The sequence below is a fragment of the Saccopteryx bilineata genome, chromosome X, assembly GCF_036850765.1.
Source record: "Saccopteryx bilineata isolate mSacBil1 chromosome X, mSacBil1_pri_phased_curated, whole genome shotgun sequence".
NCBI lineage: Eukaryota > Metazoa > Chordata > Mammalia > Chiroptera > Emballonuridae > Saccopteryx > Saccopteryx bilineata.
Window position 1 is genome coordinate 56,457,767 of NC_089502.1, and position 23,416 is coordinate 56,481,182.

Consider the following 23,416-nt stretch of genomic DNA (forward strand, 5'->3'; position numbering starts at 1 on the left):
AAATCAGAAATAATTTAATTTTTAAATGTAGCCAATTTACATTTAGTGATATAACATATATAGTGATATATATATTTAGTGATATATAAATACATATATTTAGTCTCAATAAATATATATATACTAAATATATATATATTTAGTGATATATAAATAATATCATAGTATTTTATATCTTTCTTGTTTTTTAAATAAAATGTTGAAGAATGTGTTGGCTTGCTTTGCTTTATTTTTTTTATTTATAGATCATTTGATACTTTAAAAAGTTTACATTTTTGTACAAGTAAAATTAGTTATACTTAAAAATAACTTTATGTAATACTTCAGTCTTCTATTCTTTCAAGCTGTATCTGTTAATTTCATACTGGAAGGAATGATAAAATCAGTATATCTCCTTTTCCTCTTCATCCTCTCACCAATACATTTTAGTCGGTAATATATTTTTTTTAGCATTTTCTTATGTATTGTTTGATTGGTTTATTTTACTCTTAGTAGTATATCAAGGGGAACAGTGAGAGTGATCTATCCTAGGTAAAGCATTAAGGGGGTATATTATCTATAAGGAATTTAAAAACATTAACAAAACTGACAATACATCTGCTTTTTATTATTACCATGTGGCAGAAATTCTAATCTCTATTGATGATACAGTACTTCTTCCTGCAGAGAAATACATGGGCCACTCCTATGATTCACACCTTACTCTTTGGTGTACCAGTTCATTTTATTACTTCCTTTCCAATTTCTATTATTATTATTTTTGCTTCTTCTTTCTTTATTTGACCCTTTGTAGATGTTACTGGGTCTAAAAATTATACTTCTAAATAATTATCTAAAAACTGATTAAACTAAGGTCTTGATCTAGAGCTCAAAACCAGAAGCAAAAAGGAATGGGGTTGGTGGGCTAAGGGGTATTCTTAAATATCACCAAAACCCAGTAAACCAGGATCCTAAACTCCTTCGGGAGCCAACCATGGTGTGGGCCCTTCTGTTCATTCTCAAGTGCCTTTGGCTGCATCATTCAGGGTCAGGAACAAGCAATGGGCTGGTGGGTACAGCCAGCTGAGCCCAGCCAAAAATAATTGGAAGGACAGGCACTCTCCAGCTATAGGTAGAGTCACAGAGTACAGCAAAGGCAGGTGGAGGCTCAGCAGGGCTGGTGAGCTGTACTACAACAGTGTAGAAGTACTTTCCCAGTGGCTCTGCTCTGCCCATCCAGGGCAAAAGCCCACACATTGTGGGTCCTTCTGGTAAGCTGAGACTGCTAGACCACCAGCTTGACTTGAGATGCTCCGTGTAGGCCAGAAATTCTCCAGGCTACTTGGTGATTTTTTGCTTCTCACTGACCCAGATTTCTTTCACTGCCTGCTGACTGAGACTGAAATCATGGCTAACTAGCATAATATCATCCTCGAACTCATTGATGGCATCTACCATGGTGTCAATGGTTTCAATATGCAGGCGATTGGTGGGCTGGCCCAAGAGGAGCACACTTGGCACTTTTGCCCATCAGACAGGTTCTAGATCTGGCTCATTGGCCATTTCCCAGTGAGACCATATTGCCCAATGATCTTTGTCATTTTTTCCTTTTCCTTGATCTCTGGATAGCACTTCATCAGGTACTCCAAAGGGGAGAGGTTTAAGTCAGGAGGCTCTTATAAATGCTGATGATCTTGAAAGTATTTTCAGATCATCCTGTCTGTGGGTAGTACCTCTCCAATTAGTAGCTTCAGAAGAGATGATTTCCTTGCTCCATTGGGCTCTACCAGAACCACTCATGTGTTAAGATCAATACCAAATTCTAGATTGTTGTAGATGCAAAGCTCATATTTTCTGTACTTGAAGCTGTATTTATGCATCATAATGACAGGAGGTGGGAACTAAAATGACAATGTCTTGTCACTCACAACCCTCTCTGTCAGTCTTGATGTTTGCATTTTCTGCAGCGTCTTCTTCTGCTCTGGGTTTGCTGGGTCAGTTTAGAACTGCCTTGACCGAACCTAGCAACATTGTTCTTCATATGAGCAATTTGATATTGCTCCCAGTGAAATCTCTTCCTCTGGTTCTCCTTTAGCTCCATCCATGTCTTCAGTATTCATCATAATTTCCCATATAATACTTTAGATTATTGTTGTACATGTGAATGATGTTGGTGCAAACACCATTCAGATAGTCCTGGGAATGGGAGACAAGGACCAGGGTGTGCTTAAAAGTTTTTAACTTGTCTTCTAACCACACACAAGCATCAAGATCCAGGAGATTAGTGGGTTTGTCCAAAAACAGCCTGAAGGGCCAAATGAAGAAGACACTGCTAAGGGCACGCCTCATTCTCCAGCCCCCATGGAAGATTTTTTTAGTTTCTTGTGGTGCATGGCAGGTGGGAAACGCAGTATGAACAAGATTTTTAACCCTTATTTCCACCTTGTCAGCATCCAGCTCCTCTAGACACTCATAGAGTTCTGTGAACTTCTCACACTCTGCATCTTTGTGATCCAGATGCTCAGCCTTCCTCTCCAGCATGGCCCCTGATATGTCGATTTCCATCACACAGTGCACAGGTGTCTTGTGACTAAGGAGTATCTCCTGAATTAGATAATAGATGTTAATGTGTGCTCAGGAAAGGGCAATTCACATTTCCAGTAGCAGAGATCAGAATGGACCTTCCAATTCCATTTAAACCAAAGAGGCCATAACAACAACGTGAGTTTAATTCCAGTTTGATATCACTGAGCAGCTCTTGATCATGAAAGGTAAGGAAGAGTTTGAAAATATGGACAACTGTACTACTGGGCTGAGATACAAAGATGACAATGACTGCTCAAGTTGCAGTTTTCTTCATCTCTAAGTTCTCTAGGGTGCAAAGCCTGAAGTCAAGTGACTGAAAAGATTATTGCAGCAGTGCAGGGGAGAGAGAGCAAATACCAACACTAGGGCAGCCACAGGGAGGATGCTCCAGGCAGAGTCAGCATACACTTGGAATGGAACAGATATGGGGGGTGAGGAAGAAGAAGATACCAAGTCATGTCAGTAACCAAAACAGAATATGGGAAGAAGTTGGGAAAAGAAGTAATGAGTTCCATTTAGAATATGCTGAGCTTGAGACAGATGTGGGGAATCTAGTTAGAAGCATCCAACACACAGTAAACTTGAAACCAGAACTGAAGAATAAAATCATAGCTCAGGAAAGGATAAACATGCAGGACCAAGGGTAGACCCTCGGTGATGCTCACATTAAAGATTGAAGGATGGGGAGCCTAAGAAACAGACTGAAGAGGGATTTCTACTGATAATCAAAACCAAGAAATCCTAGCCTCATTTTGACAAAATACTGATGAGGTCTGGGTGATCACATTGGGGGTAGAGTGGGGGGAAATCTGGAATATGAAGCATCTACTGTGTTCCTAATATAATACAGGCACTGTGTGTCTTTTCTCTCCAGGGATGTATGGGTAAGGTCAGGATTCCCGGCTGAGCACAACGTGGCTTTCATGCCCTGACACTGGGCTCCTCCCCTGCAGCCATCCAACCTGGCATGCAACAGGAATGCACTGTGTCTGCCTCAGGAACAACGAATACAGAAGGGAACATCACCTGGGAAGAAAGGGAAATTAACAGCCAATATGATACCACATCTCTGCCAATGAAACTCCAAATGCCCAACTTCTCAAAAGCTATACCCTCTTAAGAAAAGACTGCATCTGATAGTTAAAAAACAAGAAACTGTCCTGTCTTCTATGACCTCCCAGTAGAATTTCTGTTCACCACCCTTGTCTGCATGATCTATTTTAAAGGTCCACAAGCTCTTCTTGTAAAGGGCCAGACAGCAAATATTTTTAGCCTGTGGGTCACCTGGACTCTGTCTCAGCGACTCAGCATTGCTATTTCAGTGTAGAACAGCCACAGACAATACATAAATAGTGGGCAGCGCTGTGTGCCAATACAGCTTCTTTACAAAGGCAGAGGGCAGGCTGGGTCTGGCCCTGAGCCAAGATGGCTGATCCCTGACCTTTACCACGGGGAGGCCATGACCAGAGGATGCCCATCTGAAAATAAAGATAATAAAGCTGGATTGTGAGACCACAGCAGACAGGTCAAGTTGTAGAATGACCTTGATGGGAAAATAGAAGATTCTAGACCAGGAAGACTGGGCAGCCACGCACATGCTGCTCTTCCGGAGGCACAAGACAGGCAGCCTCAGCAGAGGGGAGCCCTTTCTGACAACCTGAACCCTATTCTCCCCTACTTTCCAAACAGAGAGAAGCTGGGGGCCCTGCACCATCCACTCCCCCAAACGTGACCAGGGCTCAACAGTGGGCCACCTTTGTGACATCACATGACAGTGACTTAAGCAGCTGGTTGCCTCGCCACACACACACACACCAGGATTCTAGAATTTTGAGGACAGTATACATTGGGCATCCCTGTTGTCACTGAGGGCATTTCTGACCTAGCAATGGCTAGTCAGAGTACTGATGAGCTGGTCTCGTCAGGGCATGAAGAGCCAACAACAAGAGGGCTCCCATCTGTGAAATACTTGGATCCAACTGTGTACCCATGGCAGACTTTAGGGAGATGTGAGGACCAAACTGGAAGCCGAGGTCCAAGCCCCAGAGACAATCCACAACCACAGGACCTAAGCCAAGGCTCCAGCAATGTGCGAAGAAACAAAGGTATTCGCAGACTCCTGTTCCCAAGAAAGCTTTGGAGGATAGTGGAGGATGATGCCTTCACGTCCGTGCACTGGAGTAACAATGGACAAACAGTGGTCATTGACGAAGATCTTTTCAAGATGCAGGTTCTTTGTCAGAGGGGTGCACAGAAAATCTTTGAGTCAAACAGCCTGAAAAGCTTCATCCGCCAGATGAACCGCTATGGATTTAAGAAAGTATGCCCATATGACCTTTCACTTTACTCGCCAGAGAACGACAGAATGCTGGTAAAGTAGCAGGTCCTCCCATTTCCCACCTTCTCTGCCACTCAGAGATGAAGGAGAATGATATACTGAAAGGGTATCATTTCAGGGGGTACGGTACTGGGGGTATTTCATATGGGGCAGTATTTATGGAAAGACGGGAAGTATAGATTTCATATGAAACTAAAACCCCTTAGAGCTAACCTGTACGGATGGCTACAGACTCTGAAAGGTCAAGTAATGTCAAATAGATATATTTTCTCAGAATGACTGAAATGGTTAATTTTGTTTCAGGTGTATCACAACTCCAACTTTCAAAGAGACAAGCCTTGGCTGATCGACACCATGAAGAGTAAACGACGCCGGAAGAGTCCTGGTTCAGCAGGAACCAGCACAACTCCTGCAAAGAAAGGGGAGCCAGCAGCTCCACAAATTCCCTATGTGGATACCACCAATGCAGACAACCAAAAGGACCAGGAGAGCACCCCAGATGCTCAGGGACCCAGGGGCGCCTGGCTGCCATTCCAGTTCTCAGGTCTGGGGTCCCCTAGCCATGCCATGGGAGTCCATGGCCCAACTGAGTCGGGTGGCCCAAGTGGGGAGGGCACATCCAGGAATAACCTGCTTGTTCCTGTCCACACTGCTGAGACTGATCGCACAGGGGAGGGGCCCAGCAGCGCCCCTGATCACCCACACAGTAGTTTGGTGATGGTTTTTTACCCCATGTATAGTCCCATCTTGAGTGCTGCCGCTCCAGTAATGGTTCCACCCAAGAGCTCTGTCGAGCTCCCTGTTGAGCAGCCTAATAAATGCCCTGTCGAGCTCCCTGTCAAGCACCCTGATGAGCACCCTGATGAGCACCTTAATGAGCACCCTGACGAGGACGATGAGCAGAGCTCCTCAATGTGCAGCTGTGCCCTCTGCATGGAGTGCAGGGACAATGTGCATTCCTAAGCTCAGATGACAGATGACAAAACTGACCATTATTAAATCCATTTACTTTTTAATTTAAAACAAAAACAAAAACATCTTCGTGGTAATAGATAATGCACTTGGTGGTGGGGTAGTCACCTTTCTCCAAATATTCCCCCTACCAGCTAGCCATGCTGCAAGAAGTTCCTGGCAGTAGCATTGCTCTGTTGGAGTAAGGCATCGTCCTGAATTTAAAGGGTGTGAATGAAGCACTGAATGAGAGACACATTAGTACTGATTCATTTATTAGATCAACTAAATTAGTGATTTTCAACCACCGGTTTATATAATCTTCATACAACTTTGGGGTGGTTAAGTATTTTGTGAACCAGTGGTTGAAAAACACTGCTTTAAATCCCTGGTCAGCAAAATCACTTCTGTGGTCTCTTGACCATTGACATAATTTTTCACCTCTGCCACCTATGGCACTGTGACAGCATCTCTGTTTTCTTCAAGTCCTGTTCTAAGCTAGTGCAGTGTTCTACCAGCTTCCTTTGCTTTGGCTGCCTCTTTCTTGGCCAGGTCAGACCGCATGATGATGTACCACATGGGCACATTACTGCACCTTTAGGAATCTGGGCCTTGCGCCTCAGCCTCGGTCCCAGCAGCTGCTCCTTGGGCCCCTCCCTGCTTTCTAGTTTCTTTGTAAATGATATGCACTCCCAGCTATTAACAATGAGATAAGACAATCAGTAAACTTGTTCTGCCTCCTGCCTCTACTTTCTTTCTTTGGTCTCCTGATTCTTTAATTTAAGTTTTCTTATTTTATCACTATAAGGATATACATAATTTTTATTGTGGTTTTTTTTTTTCTTTGTAATCCACTCTATCGCCTTTAGCCTTAGGCATCTGGTTAAATACAGTGTGTCTGTAAAGTCATGGTGCACTTTTGACCGGTCACAGGAAAGCAACAAAAGACGATAGAAATGTGAAATCTGTACCAAATAAAAGGAAAACTCTCCCAGTTTCATACCTATTCAGTGCAGTTCAATGTGGGCTCACACACAGATTTTTTAGGGCTCCTTAGGTAGCTATCCCGTATACCCTCTACAGACTCGTCACTGACTGATGGCCTACCAGAACGGGGTTTCTCCACCAAACTGCCGGTTTCCTTCAACTGCTTATCCCACTGAGTAATGTTATTCCTATGTGGAGGCGCTTCATTATAAACACGCCGATATTCATGTTGCACTTTGGTCACGGATTCGAATTTAGCGAGCCACAGAACACACTGAACGTTCCTCTGTACCATCCACATCTCGACTGGCATGGCCGTGGGCTGCTCCGCTGTATGCACAGTGTTACGTCATCATCTGTGCATGCACACATGCTGCCACATCATCCTACAGAAACTGGGAGGGTTTTCCTTTTTATTTGGTGCAGATTTCACATTTCCACCATCTTCTGTTGCTTTCCTGTGGCCGGTCAAAAGTGCACCATGACTTTACGGAAACACTGTATGTTCAGCCATTACCCTTTGCGGTAGTTTCTCCCATCATCTTTTGGTTGACTAGATTGCTATGTTTTAAGTTTCTTAAGAAAAGCACGTATATATTATTTCCTTGACTCTTCCATAATTGATAGTTTTTGTCTGTGGAATTTACATTTGAAGGGCAGCTTGAATGTACTTAAAATTCTTCAGTCACTGTTTCCTTTAAGAATACCAGCTTTAGACTTCCAGGACCTTCAGGTGCTGCAAATAACTATGTATGACAATTTTAATGACATGACAGCTCACAGACAGCTGTGCAGACAATACACGACTACACAAGTGGTCGGAACCCGTCTGACACGTTGCCCAATATGACCTTAGAAATGGCAAAATAGTTAAAAACTCGCTGGATAGGTTTTCGAGCAGACTATAAACATCTTTAGAGAAGAAAATTGTGACTCAGATATTACTCCAAGTGATTGTAGAGCGACAAGGAGATTTTAGACATATGGAGGATTAAATAAGGAAGATTAATATAAATAACTACATCAGAAGAAAATAATATAGAGAATAGAGAAAAAACTTTTCTTAAGAGATAATGGATGAAAATATTCCAGAACTAATAAAATAAAAGAAACAAAAAACAAACAAACAAACAAACAAAAAAACAACTTGAATTCACAGGTCCAAAATCCAAGGGATACCAATCATGATTAAAAAAAAAAAAAAAAGTCCACAGTTAGGAATATTGTAATGCACCTGCAGAACATCAAAGTAAGAAAAATATTTTTGTTAATCCGGAAGTAGAACAGTTATCTGCAAAGGAATGGCAATTAGAATAATAGCAGACTTCTTAAATATAACCATGTAATCCAGGAGAGCAAAATAATATTTAAAACTGCTGAGAAAATTTTTGTCTATCTATAGTTGTGTACCTAGAAAGCTGTTTTTCAATAATATGCGTGGAAAAAAATCATTTTGAAATAAACTGAAAATGAGATAGTTCATCACCAACAGACTATTAACAAAAGAACTTCTAAAGATGTCTCTCAGACAGCAGGAAATTTACCGCAGAAATCAGGTCTGATGGAGAGTGTGATGGAAGGCACAGAAAACAGTGACATGTCCATATGTAAGCAGATGCTCTTATGAAATAATACCAAATATAATATCCAATGTGTGAAGTTAAAGAAAAGAGAGCTAAATGAAAAAAAAAATATTGAGAAAATTAAAAGGAGGTAATCAGGGTTAAAGTGTTCAAATGTCCTTGAAACATTCGTATTGGTTTACTTAGTCTTTTTAAAAGCTCATTAGAAGAAAGGGGAAGTATGAAGCCTGTGGAAACAAGCTTAAGTTTCAAATATATCAGCAAGTCAATAAATGTTACTGAATTAAACTCATCAGAGAATGGATAACATGCAGATACATTTCTGATGATAATGCAATTAAGGTAGAATATTGACAACCAAAGAAAAAGGGCGTTTATAGTTTCAGAAATGAGTAACGTTTTTCTAAATCACTCATGGGATAAATAAAAAATTATAATGTAAATTTTAAGGTGCTTAGAAGTAAGTGATAAAAATTACTAAAATCAAAACTTTTGAATGCAGCCAACGTAGTAGCTCATTTTTTCTAGTCTCTCAAACTATACTGTTCTTCTTTTTTAATTGAATTTATTGGGTTACAGGTTTCAAGTGTACAACTCAATAAAACATCATCTATACACTGCAGTGTGCGCCCATCACCCCAAGCAAGGTCTGTTTCTGTCTCCATTATCTCCCCTTTGCCCTCTTCCACCTACCCTCCACTCCGCATTTGCTCTGGCTGTCACCATACTGTCATCTGTCTCTCTGTGTTATGTATATATGTGTTTTGTTGACTGACCCCTTCACCTTCTTCCATCCAGCCTCCAACCCCACTCCTCTCTGACACCTGTCCATGTGTTCCATGTGCTTATGCCTCTGTTTCCATTTTGTTCCACAGCTTATTGTGTTCATTAGCTTCCACACATAAGTGAGATCAAGCTCAAATTTTCAAGGACTTCTTCATGTTAATTACTACCTCCACGCCTGTGCTAGTGCTAATTGCTCCCTCTTTCAGAAGATTTTTTTCTGTTCAAGTTTTATAAAATTCATCTCCAGTTTCACCTCATTTGTGAAGCTTTAGCATCCACTCATTTGCTGATTGTGTCCCATTTAATTTTGCATTCCAAATGAGATAGATGGTAAGGCTTTTGAGGAGACAAAGACCTAGTCTTATTCTACTTCTATTTGGCAATTTCTTGTAGCATAATATTAAACACCACCTCCTCTCCTCTCCATACCTATTTGTGCTAAAAAAAAAGCTTTTGAATGATTTATGAAATCATTTAACACCTTGCAATGAACCATCAACCCAGCCATCGTTTTGAACAGTATAGCATGAAACGATATTGCTGCAATAGCTCACTGGCTTTCTATATTGCTTCATTTCTCTTCACGACTCGATTTATAACATTGAAGACGATTTGTTCCTTAAAATCAAGGTCTTAATTTGAATACAGTGTCTGTATTTATTGCTAAGTATATCATTAGGAAATTTAACTTTCTTTTGAGGGGGGTGAAAACATGCTTAACACGAATGAAATGACAAGACAATATAACCAGAATCAGAATAAGCAAAACCCTGTCTTCAGTGAGTTGACATTATATACATTTGATAAATTTGTTCAGTATTCTAATAATGGACCAATTCTCATGACAGGTGGAAGTGCTTGAGGGCCGATGAGCATTGAATATTCCTGAAGTGGCACAATTACGGAACACCTGTGTTAAATAACCAAGTGTTGATTTACTATGAAAATGTGCAGAGTGTTGCACAGTGCTCTAAGCTCATGAGTTTGCTTTGATAACTTGGTGGAGTTACAATGAGTAAATGACAGTCTATAGTCAGATAAACTATTACACTTTATCAATTAGTTGAAACTATCTATATATCTATTAAATACATTATGGAAGAAGTAAGGCACACAGAGTGAGACCATTTGAAAGAAGTTTTGTTTGCTCTCTGATATCATAACAGAAAGAGAAATATAACAAAACCTTAGCTTCTCTTTTTCATCTTATTAGAGGTCTTGACTTTGGTTTTAAGATTGAGGTTTTGGTCCTGGATGAGTAATTCAGTTGATCAGAGTATCATTCTGATATGCTAAGGTGGTGGCTCAGTCCTGGTCAGGGCATACACAAGAATCAACCATTGAATGAATAAATAAGTACAACAGCAAATTGATGTTTCACTCTCTCTCTCCTTTTCTCTCTCTTCCTCCCTCTCTTTAAAATCAACAAGTAAAAAATTAAAGAAGATTGAGCTCTTGTAACTCTATACACAAGGTGGTACAAAATGGCTAAAATTTCTTCCAGAGAGCTACTAATGCATCTGCAATGTTGACAAAACAAAAATTAGGAATGTAATCATGTTAGCCTGTAGCTTATAATACACACTTAAAAGAAAGAGATGAATCAATACTTTCCAAATAGAGAAAAAAATGAATAGGGAAACAAAAAGCATTTTCATGCTCTTGAAAAGACATTACAAACCTGGGGGTTAAAACCTTTCAAAAGTATTAAAATAAAGTAGTGGTGGGCTCTGACTACAGGAAGTCATTTTGATTCAACATATGTAATATTGACTTATGTAAAACCTTTCCTTTTAACATCTATTAGCATCTTTTGGAAAAGGGTGAGACTGTCCATTGCAAAAATACCATAGTGGATTGAGGGAGTCTTAAGCAATCTGTAAAAGAATATATTTTGAGACACACTAAATCCTTTTCTGTATTTTGGCTTATAATTATTCTCAGAAATATATCATCCCTTTCTTATATATGAATGCCACCAATTACATATCACTTTAATGAAATTCTAAGAAGAGAAAACAAATTGGAAAATGTTACTAAAATTTCAGATCTCTTTTGTCCTCTGACTGTTTGCCTTCCTTAATTTACCTTCAGTTGTAGGACAAGGAATAAATGAACCACTTCAGTGTGAGCAGAATACAGGCTTAGTTTTCCTGCTGAACCAGTGCTCTGGATTAGAAGACAGGAGAAGACTTGAGAAGTATATGGGTTTGGGAACACTACTGAATTCAAAGAATCTCCCAAGATGCATAATGTTTTATACGCACACACACAGAAACATACACATAATATTTAGGTAGAAGACTTGCTTTTTGTATCCAATGTCTCAACAAGGAGGGTAACTAGGTAAGAAGAGCCACTATGCTTGGTAGTAGAACAAAAGAAACGCTAGAAAGATAAAAATTGCTGCTAGTTTTTTAAAGAGTGACTCATACTATGTATCTCCAAAGGAAGTTATTTTTCATGAGAGCGGAAGGAAACTTCTGAAGAAATGGCGAGTATCGAGTTATATTAAGAGGACGGTGTTTCAGAGAGTCCTGTAGAGAGTGGGGATGAGGAGTGGGGATTAGGAAGATGTATCAGGCAACAACTAATACCACAATAATGTCTGCAACATGTAATCACAAAACCTCATCTGCAACAACAGTAAGCGTTTATTGCTTACGAGCCTAGCATGGCTTTCCAAGTGCTTTGTTGGTTTTGGTTGGGTTTTCTCATGTGTATGGGATATGGCTGCCTGTTCACTCATTTAAACTGACCTTGGCTGGGGCAAGTAGGACAACATGATTCTGTTTATCCATCAATTACTGTTCATCACTATAGTCCCCGTGTTTCTGATGACAATGGAAAAGAAAGAAGACAGAGGAAATGCACAATTGTGAAATAATTTTCAAGATTCTTTGTTTCATGTTTGCTGAAATTCCAGAGGAGGTCATGTGGCTAAACCCAGAATCAGAGTAGAAGATTCTGAAAAACAACAAAGCAAATGGCATGGATAAGAGGTGAGGCAAGGTTTGTAATCTGCCACAGGGTTCCTGGGGAGAAGCTACAATGTTATCCTCAACCATGCAACCCAAAGGTGAAACAAAAGCAATCTAACCTCCTCTGCAGTCATTAAACTTCACCAGTCTTAAAGTTGTTGTTTGTTTCCTTGTCATCTTTCTATTCATCAAATTGTGCTGGCTGATGTTGCAGTAACTGACACCCTCAAAATCTTAGCTTCAAGTAGGGTTGTATTCAGAGTAGTAACTCAGGAGTCTGAGCTGACAGAAGCTGTCTCAACATGTGCTTCTGCAACTGCTGAGGAGAAAATGGCAAAGCTAGTTGAGCACCGGACTCTTAAGGCTTCATCCATCAAGTAACCCATGTCATTTCTGCTTATACATATTTTACTGGCCAAAGAAACTCATGAGGCCTGACCTAAATTCAAAGGGACTAGGATGTACAATCCAATCCTATTATGGACCAGAAGGAGGAGAAACACAATATTTGGGAGTGATCCTAACTGAAGAGACATTCTTAAAATGATAACTTTATATCAGTATCCTCACCTAAAAACGGCCAGATAGCTCCGTTTATTAGAGCATCGGCCTGAAGTGCAGAGGTTGTCAGTTTGATCCCCAGTTAGGGCACATACAGGAACAGATCGATGTTCCTCTCTCTCTTTCTCTCCCTTCCTCTCTGGCTAAAATCAATAAATAAAAAAAAAATGCACCTCAAGTAAAGTCTTTTGTTTGACAGGGAACTTTGAAGAATATTATTTATTTTTATAGTGATAAATGCCTAACATTGAGGAATAACAGAAATTTTTTTTTACCAATTTCTTACTATAATTGCCTTTTTGAAGGGGCAGGTCAGTCAGCCAACCCACAGTTTGCAAAGGTGAGACTATTAAAAGTTTAATTAGCTCAATTGGCACAAAACAAGTTCCCCTTGGCCTATACAATTTTCAAACAGTATTTGATTGCATTCAGAACCCTTAGAATTAAAATTGATATTTCTGTTTCAGTGTCCCTTTACAACAAACACTGCATTGTGACCTTTAAAGAGGAAAAGTTAATATATGCACATCAAGAAACGGGAGAATTAAATCATCTGAAAGCCAGGTTTCTGTACTAGAGAGTCTTTCAAATTATTGACTGAAGTAGTTATTATTATTATTTTTTTTTTGTGACAGAGCAGAGAGAGACAGAAAGTGAGACGGATAGGGACAGACAGACCGGAAGGCAGAGAGGTGAGAAGCATCAATTCTTCATTGCGGCAGCACCTTAATTGTTCATTGATTACTTTCTCATAAGTGCCTTGATGGGGGGGGGGGGCTACAGCTGATCGAATGACCCCTCGCTCAAGCCAGAAACCTTGGGCTCAAACCAGATGAGCCCACACTCAAATTGGTGACCTCGCGGTTTCGAACCTGGGTCCTCCTTTTCCCAGTCCAACACTCCACCCACTGTGCTATCACTTGGTCAGGCTAAAGTAGTTATTGTTATTTTAAACAGCCTGTTAGTGTGATCAAATCTAATGCTACACTGTCTCGTATTTTCTCCATGAAAATGTCATTCAGTGGCATTGTTTCCTGAAAACAAGACAAAATAAAGTATTACATTAAAAAAAGTATATCCCTGTGATAAACAGACGAATGACACCAAAGGAATAAGTGCTTCACTTCTCAGGTTATTACTATCATAGACTCAGTGATTAGCTAAAAACTATCATGGGGTGTTCTGTTTGAGCATGCTTGTGTTTCTTAAAAAGAAGGTGACGCTTTGCAGCTCACAGATAACACAAATAGCATGTGATGCAGCTGTTGCTAAGGGCAACCACAAATCTTTTCTGTCATTTCTTTATCCCTAAATGGCCAAACTTCATGATGTCTCCAATATCATAAAATCTGTGGATCTGTCCTTAGAAGTTTGACAAGATATGGTCTATAATGATTGTTGGGTGGGGGAAGTGGGGGAGATGTAAGACATTTGAAATGAGTGGAACTAAAGTTCATTGCTTCAGGCTGAGGAAAAAGAAGTATGTGCACTATATTAAAATCTGACTCAAAAATCACATATCCCTGAAACATGAATAAATATTGGCTAATCCGAGAAGATTGATTTAGCATGTGATAACTTACCTTTTATGTTCAAATTTCCATAATGCAGTTGGGCCAACAGTAGTAAATAAATCTGATACATGCTCTTGGAAAAAAATTTTAAAGATCAAAAATTACTCTAGTGGTGATAACCAGAGAAATATCCAGCAGCAAATAAGATCAGCTCAAGGCATCAGGTATTCCCATCCATTTTTGTTTGGGTTTAATAGAAAGCTACATAATGGAATTCAACAAAAATCTCTTGTTTTTTAAAATAGAAGAGAAGAGGAGGAGACAAAGACATTACTCGTATTTTCAGGGTAGAATTTGTGTTTCACAGCAAATAACATGTGTAGTTTATTTGATGCCATCAAGAACAGTCATGAATGCTTACCGAATGTAGTGAATATTCCAGCCCATCCTCCAAGATTTCAAGGTTTTGTGTTGTCCTTCGTTTTTGAAGTCATATTGTTATCGTTGCTTTACTCAAATTCTGCCACAGGGGTCCATAAAAAAAAAGTAAATGTGTCCAATAAAGGACAAAGGCTAAAAGGCCTCCTGTCACTTAGATGAAATTATTGTTTCTGCAACTATCACCCTTCAGACTTCTATCATCACACCAAACTCTTGGTGACACATAAGATTTAGTAAGGAATAGAAATAGTGTTCACAAATTTAACTTCCCATTGTATTGGATCTATAGCTGACTATTTGCATTCCAAAATATATATTTTTTTTCTGCATATAAAATTTTACTCAGAAAAATATAGAACATCGATGCTTAAACCTAAATACATTTCTGTTCTCAGAATGATGAAATAATAAGTTGTGTCTAAACACATTTTTTTCTTGTCAACCACAACTTTATATAAAGATAGGTACTCTGAGGTGGTGGTGCAGTGGATACAGCATCAGCCTGGTACTCTGAGGACCCAGGTTCAAAATTTCAAGGTCACTGGCTTGAGTGTGAGCTCATCAGCTTGAATACGGGGTTGCCAACTTCCACAAGGGGTCACTGGCTCAGCTGGAGCACCCTGGTCAAGGCACACATGAGAAAACAATCAATGAACAACTAAGGTGCCACAACTATGAGTTGACGCTTCTCATCTCTCTCTCTCTCTCTCTCTCTCTCTCTCTCTCTCTCTCTCTCCCTCTCTCTCTCTCCCTCTCTCTCTCTCCCTCTCTCTCTCTCTCTCTCTCTCTCTCTCTCTCTCACACAAACACACACACACACAAATAAATAAATAAATAAAAGGTGGGTATGTGTGTGTGCACACATATACAGGTACATGTGTATTTATGTTGGTATAGTTAGATCTGAGCAGGGGCGAGCAGCTTTCTCCCCACAATTGTGTGTGCCCTAAACATGAGAATGTCTGCCATTATGGCTAAGGATCATGAGACATGAAAGGTAATGATGAGCCTTTTAAGGATAATGGCATTTTGGAGAATATGCAGAAAGTGGGTATGGACTCAGAAAATGTTGTTTTATGAGAAACAAAAGAGAACCCAAAATAAAAGATGAAAGTGGAAAGACTTAAAAATTTCTGGGGTGATCCCCCCCATGTTTCTGCTTTGAGAAATTCATCATTTCCCAAACTCTTAACCAGTTCCCACATATCAGTTGGTGGCAACATGAAGGCAGCAACTAGTAGCCAAAGAGAAACTTCTGAAACACCTTGGACTATATAGTCCATCAAAAGCAATGAGTCTAAAATCAAATGAACATGTGGGCATATGTGAGTGTCAATTGTCCAGATAAACATTTGTCTGTGCCATACAGCCTGGAGATGAAAACAGAAGTTTGGACAGTAAAAGTGACCATATACTAATAGGACCAGATGGGGAACTTGATGCAGAAAGGAAATCTCCAGTAGAAGTTTGAGGCAAAGGAGAGATTTGGTTTGGCAGAAAAGCAGAGGTTGATGGAATTATCATGTTGGAGAAGAGCATACTTGTGCACTGAGGAGGAAGTAGCTGGTTGATAACAGCTCAGGGGATGAGGCAGTGCATTATGGGAGAGGACAGTGAATGTGTTCAAAGAGACACAATGGCTAAAGGGCTTCATGTCACTTTGGCAAAACTATTCTGGTATCTGCGGCTACCACCCCTCTCCTGGTGGCCAAGGTGTCCTTTATAGTAGTGAAAAGGTTTTCAAAGTTAACTGACTTTTGGAAGCCATTAGGACATATTGATCTCTGTGTCTCACCAGTAACCTGCTCCTATAGTCTGAATATTTGTCTCCTCAAAATTCAGGTGGAAATCTTAACCGCCAAAGATGTATAGCATTAGGAGACGGGACCCTTGGGAGGTGCTTAGGTCACAAGGGAAGAACTGTCATGAATGATATTAAGGTCTTTATACAAGAGGCTTGGGATCTTTTACCTCTCCCACCATGTGAGGACACTTCACGAAGGTGTATCTAGGAACCAGGAGAGGGACATTACCAGAAGGCAACTCTGCCTGTGACTTGATTTTGGACTCCCCAGCCTCCAGATCTGTGAGAAGGAAATGTCTATGGTTTTAAAGCTTTCCAGCCTATGGTATTTTGTTGCAGAAACCCAAAGTCACTAGACCACTTACTAAGCAATACATTAGTATATACGTAGTGAGCAACAGAAGCACTTAACCAGATAAGACCCTGGTTGGCGTAACAGAGTTAATGTGCCTCTAAAGCTTTCGGTATACTTTTAGGGGGGTGCTCACCTACATAAAAAAGTTGCAAAACAAGGCTCTTGGGTAAGATTTATTTTTCATAGCTCAGCCTACATGGAACCTTTAAAAGGAGCAGAGGTAAATGTCTGTCATACTGTGCTTACAAACGAGTATTGGTTTGTTTTTATCTGGTTTGGGATACTGGTTTTTGGTTGCTTTTACAAAACACATCAAATCCTTTGTGCGCCTGTTTGTTTCTACCTCAGTTTAATATCAACAGGGTTTAAGATTTTGTTTAATTTGTTTGTTTCTTTTTTTTTATTCAGTGCGAAGAGTGGAGGCACAGAGACAGACTACTACATGCACCCCTACTAGGATCCACCCTGCAAGCCCATTGGGGCCTTGCTCTGTTGTTCAGCAACCGAGCTCTTGTTAGCATCTGAGGTGGAAGCCATGGATCCATCCTCAGTGCTGAAGGCCAACTTGCTGCAATGAGCTGTGGCTGCGGGTGGGAGGGAGGGAGGGAGAGAGAGAGAGAGAGAGAGAGAAAGAGAGAGAGAGAGAGAGAGAGAGGCAAGAGGGGGCGGGGTGGAGAAGCAGATGGGCACTTCTCCTGTGTGCCTTGACTGGGAATCAAACCTGGGACATTCACACACTGGGCCGATATTCTACCACTGAGCCAACCGGCCAGGGTTTAATTTGTTTCTTAATATGTCTGATTTTAATGAGCGCTGCCACCTCTGTAGAACAAAGATTCCACCAGATTCTTCTTGGATTGCTAGATAATGATTGCATGAGAAGCATCCCACCATTTCCTCAGTCCTCCTTTGCGGCTGCTACTTCTTGTGCTTTGTTTTGAAAGAAGACAGACACCTCATTGTTGTAGTATCTCTGCCTGATTATATTGTATGTGGAATAATCACAGGGCTAATCAGGCTGCTTCTGCTGGGCTCGCCCCACGGCTGCAGCTATCAGAAGTGCACAGCAGGGCCTGACAGCCCCTCCCAGAAAAGAGCTTACCAATTAACCTTCAGTCACATCGGATCGAAGACTGACATTCATTATTTTAATGAAAACAGTAAGAAAGGGCAGTATTGAGACCCCTGAAAACTAACCCATTATTCTGGTGCATGTTCTGCTTAGCAATGTACAAAAAGCAAGCTCAGGATCAGAAAGACAGGATGCTGTGCTTGCAGGAGGAAGAAAGTGCAACTGCCCACAGCCCCGTGCCCATCACAAACCGTCTCTGCAAGCTTCTGTATCCCTCGGCTCAAGAAGAGGCTGGCAGTTGCTTGTACCTCAGGAGGGAACTATTTCAAGATTACCGCAGGAACCCCTTGCCCATGAAATATATTATCATGGCCTCCTTTTAACTTCTCTTTCCGGTGACTACTGTTGAATTTCTTCTACAGGGTTCACTTTGGTCAAATTCTGCATCTGCACTTTAAACTGAACATGAGTTTTTTGGAAGGAGAGTTACTTTTTCCACTGATAAATCGGACAGAGTTAATAAACATTCTTTGACTTTTTTAAAAGAGTGTTCTGGAAATAGCACTGAAAAGCTCCTTATAGATATAGAACCTCTAAAGAAAATCCTCTTCATGTGTGCTTAAAGAATCAAAAATACACCAAGAGCCTTTCACCTAACAGATGCTTACTGAGAGCCTACTACACTGCTCACAAAAATTAGGGGATATTTTATAACTTCATATTCATTTTCAAATATCCCCTAATTCTTGTGATCAGTATATATGCTAGAAGCTACACTACATGTAGCAGTTAGCACCATGAAGAAGCTGGGGGTCCCAGCTTTGGTGACACAGTTTTAAGCCCTGGAGGGGATGTGGTTGATAGCATTGCCTTTCCTTATAGCTACTTCATTTGAAATCCATTAATATGGGCAAGCCTGGGGCTCAGAAGGGCCTGTTATAGGGTTCAGCCTCTTCACCTCTAGTTTAAAGCCCACTTATATGGTGATACCAGTAGACTCAATTGCTCATTGAGTCATGGAAATGAACACAGACTTCAAATTGAAATCATGCAAATTCTTCAGAGGCTCAAGGTAAATGCAAACACTGTAATAGGCTCTGGCTAGAAGTTTAACGTCTTGGTTTGTTCTCAGAATTTTTCATGTATTATTTAAAAATATATTTTCTCTCAGTAAAGCAGAAATGTAAACATACAGATTCACTAGCTCTGCCACAATCCGGCTTAGCCTGACCTTTCAAACAGTGAGCCTCATCTCTCTTGAGTGCAGAGAACTACAGGAACTTTCTGTGGGTGGGTTCCAGACCTGGAGCCCGGCCTAGACTCCATTCTTATTGAATAGCTGAGCTGTAGAGAGGAGTAACCACATTCAACTTCAAGGTAAGAGACAAGGAGACACATTTTCTTTTCTTTCTTTTTCTGCTTTTCTAAATCTTGATTAGATTTCGTTTATGAGTGCCTGCTCTCCAATCCACTTGAACAGGAAATCAAGCAGAGTACATTTTCAAACCTCTCAACTCCCTTAACTAATATTTCTGGCAAGTAAATAATATACAAATAGCTAGGAATACATGGAATTTGGGGATTACTCTGTCTCTTCTTATGCAAGTTAAATGACATTTGATCTCAAAGCCAAAGTTTTATAGGACGAAACTTGAAGTGATTCATTTACGCATAACATGCAGATCAGAATACGAATTAATACTTGGGACCAGGATTCAACTCAATAATTGCACATTCCAAGTTCTCTTAGATAACTTACCAATGAGACTTTTTTTTTAACCAATTACAGTAAAGCGTTTAAGAGCACAGATATTGGGGATGGGAAATTGGGTTCAAATCACAGACCCAACATTGCTGTCTGTGACTGAGAAAGTTGCATAACCTGTCTGTACCTCAGTCTCTGTTTTTGTAAGTTGGCAGCTTTATTTGGCTCCTACCACCAGAATGAAAACTCCTCAAAAAAATCTTTGCTTTGAGCCCTGGCCTGTGGTTCAGTGGATAGAGCATCAGCATGGTGTATAGATGTCCCAAGTTGAATTCCCAATCAGGGTACACAGGAGAAGAAATCATCTGCTTCTCTCACCCTCCCTATCCCCCCTTATCTTTCTTTTTCCCTCTCATAGCCAGTGGCTCAAAATCAAGTGTGGCACTGAGTAAAGCTCATTGGTCAGAGCATGTCAGCCTCAGGTGCTAAAAATAGCTCAGTACTCGAGCATCATCCCCAGACAGGGTTTTGAGATAGATCCCAGTCAGGGCACATGTGGGATCTGTCTCACTATCTCCCCTCTTCTTACCTAAAGAAGAGGAGGAGGAGGAGGAGGAGGAGGAAGAAGAAGAAAGGAAATAAATCTTTGCTTTGTTCACTGTTTCTCAAATATTTTCAATACTGCCTGTTGTTGAGTGGGAGATGATCCTTTCCTAAATAAAGACAACCAAACTCTGGAGGTCATTATGAGGGTGATATGAAGGTATATATGAAAAGTGGAAGAGTCTCACACACCGTAAGCCCTCTATACATGTTAAGCTACATCAAGATTATACTCTCAGACTTGAATATAAATGAACAAGATTTCTGCTCAGTTTGGAAGCAAGTTATATAAATCACAAAGTATGGCAGGAAGCTCTGCAGCCACTTGTGCAGTGGCCTTGTCACGGTGACAGGGCTCCTGAAGATGCAACGTGGGGCTGCAAGTATATAAACCTCAGAAACAAGGGTCTGCTGTAGGCTGCCTGTCACCTCCTTTGTCTCCCTCTCTTCCTCCTTCAAAGAAAAAATTATGGCCCTGGCCAGTTGGCTCAGTGATAGAGTGTCAGACAGCAAGTGAAAGTCCCGGGTTTGATTCCTGGCCAGGGCACACAGGAGAAGTGACCCTCTGCTTCTCCACCCCTTTCCCTTCTCCTTTCTTTCTATCTCTCTCTTCCCCTCCCATAGCCAAGGCTCCATTGGAGCAAAGTTGGCCTGGGCACTGAGGATGGCTCCATGGCCTCTGCCTCAGGCACTAGAATGGCTCCAGCAGCAATGGAGCAATGCCTTAGATGGGCAGAGCATCGCCCCCTCGTAGGCATGCTGAGTGGATCCTGGTTGAGTACATTTGGGAGTCAGTCTCTCTGCCTCCCAACTTCTCACTTCAGAAAATATAATAATAATGATAATAATAATAATAAATTATTTTTATTTAAATGGAAAATACAGCCTGACCAGGTGGTAGCACAGTGGATAGAGCATCGGACTGGGATGCAGAGGACTCAGGTTTGAGACCCCGGGATCGCCAGCTTGAACACAGGCTCATTTGGTTTGAGCATAAGCTCACCAGCTTGGACCCAAGGTCCCTGGCTTGAGCAAGGGGTTACTTGGTCTGCTGAAGGCCCCTGGTCAAGGCACATATGAGAAAGCAATCAATGAACAACTAAAGTCTCACAACGAAAAACTGATGATTGATGCTTCTCATCTCTCTCCATTCCTGTCTGTCTGTCCCTGTCTATCTCTCTCTCTGACTCTCTCTTTGCCCCTGTAAAAAAAAATACAGGTGCTCTACAAAATGTTAGAAAGATAAAGAATATAAGTCACTTATAATCTATGCTTAAATTTTTTATGTATTTTAACCAGTCTCTTGTCTATAATTATGTAAACACCCACCTACATGCACATAAATATATGTTTATGTATACATATACATGCATCCATAGATGAGACACACTATACATATTTGAATTGCATACTTAAGAATCTTTTTGGGTTACTACACGTAGTTCTACAATATGTAACTTTTTTGAAATTGAAGTTGTTTTTAGAGAATTGTACCGTGGGGAATGAAAAGTGTAGATTTTAGCTTGAGTTCAAAGAGAGTCTGTGGGAAGGGATAGAAGTGCTATAAAATGTTTTCAGAGACTCTGATATATCCCACAGTTACCACTGAGAGATTAAAGTAGTTAAGAAATTTTTAAAACTTCTCATCTCCAGATTTTAGGAATTATTTTTTATCATTAGTTCCACAAACAAACATGTATTCTAATTCCAATCTAAGTGATAAATATTATTTGTTGAGGGTGCATTCTATGCAAGCATCATAGTAGATGCTTTATGTTGTTTCATATAATCCTTCTAGCAACACCTGGAGGGACCTATTATTACCTTTATTTTACAGAAAAAGAAATAGAAGTCTGTATTTGCAAGCACTCTGGGGGGTACAGTGATGTATGAGATGTGCATGGCTTGCTTTTAAAAACCTGAGATAATTATAATAGTTACTGCTTGGAGCTGTAGTAAGATTAGAATGAGATCACACATGTAAAGCACTATGTATCATGCCAGAGACATAGGATTGCTCAATAAATCTTATCAATGATGAGGAAGAGGATGAGGATAATGACAAAAATGGTTGATGGTGAAGAAGATATTGATGTTGGCCTGATGTAAAGAAGGAGTAAGAATAAAAAGGTCAGATAAAACCAGAAAGAACATCCTTGCTGAAAGTCTACGAACTCTGGCGTGAAGCACATGGTCAATTAACTTGTCATTGGATTCTCCTTCCTTTGTGGGGCCATGGTGGCATTCCATCAGAAGAGGTATCTTTATCAACACTAGATACAATAGAAGGAGGAATGTTTTATGCTTCTAAACTGCATAATGACTTTGGCAAATGTTCCCTGCCCCTTTCAATTGAAGGTCAAAATTGAACTTTTAAAACATTCTTATTTTTTCCAATATGCTGATTTACTTTTATGACTAACTTTTTTTTTTCTTGCTCAGTTTTAACAAGGTAGGGATTTGGGAATAGAGTTAATTATAAAAAAATACACATTTATTACCATATTGTAACACTCTAGGTAGTGCTTAATTAAAGACTCAATTTTTAAAAATTAGCATGTGACACTACGTGTTTCCAGACAAAAGGGAGGGCATGGAATTTAGAGGAAAGGTAAATAAGCTTGAAGTTCAGAGCACTCTTTAGACAGAAAATGACCTAGTGAACTTGTTTAAGTTATTTAGCATCTCAGAGGCTTAATTTTCTAATTTTTTAAAATGTAGTTTATAATAGCAATGTCACGCATTTGCATGTCACTTTATGGTCCTGAAAATGACCCTTAGTGGGGTTGACCAAGCATTATTATCTTCCTTTAAAAAATGAGAAAAGCGAAGCTTAGAAAGGTAAAGGGAATGTCCAAGGTTACCTAGTTAATGAGTGTTCATCTAGAATTCAAAACCCTGTTGTTGTTGTTTTTAAATTTAACATCCGATGTTTTCTTTACATTACACATTCAAGTTGTCCCAGTGTGAGCATGGTAAATAAAAGACCTGTGTTCTCAATCCAGCTTTCTCATGAAGAAGCTGTATGATGTTAGGCAGCTCACATTGCTTCTCTAGACCTTCTTTTTCTTGTCCATAAAATAAGAAAATTATTAATTTTTTCAAGGTTGCTACTGTATAGGCTCCATTGCCACTTGTATAAACAAAGGAACCTAAGAAGGAACAAGTAA

General features: G+C 40.1%; 1 pseudogene; it reads right to left on the bottom strand.

Moving 5' to 3' along the window:
* Positions 1-1,147: 1,147 nt before the first annotated feature.
* On the bottom strand, positions 1,148-6,418 carry LOC136317666 (ATP-binding cassette sub-family F member 2 pseudogene; annotated as a pseudogene).
* Positions 6,419-23,416: the final 16,998 nt, after the last annotated feature.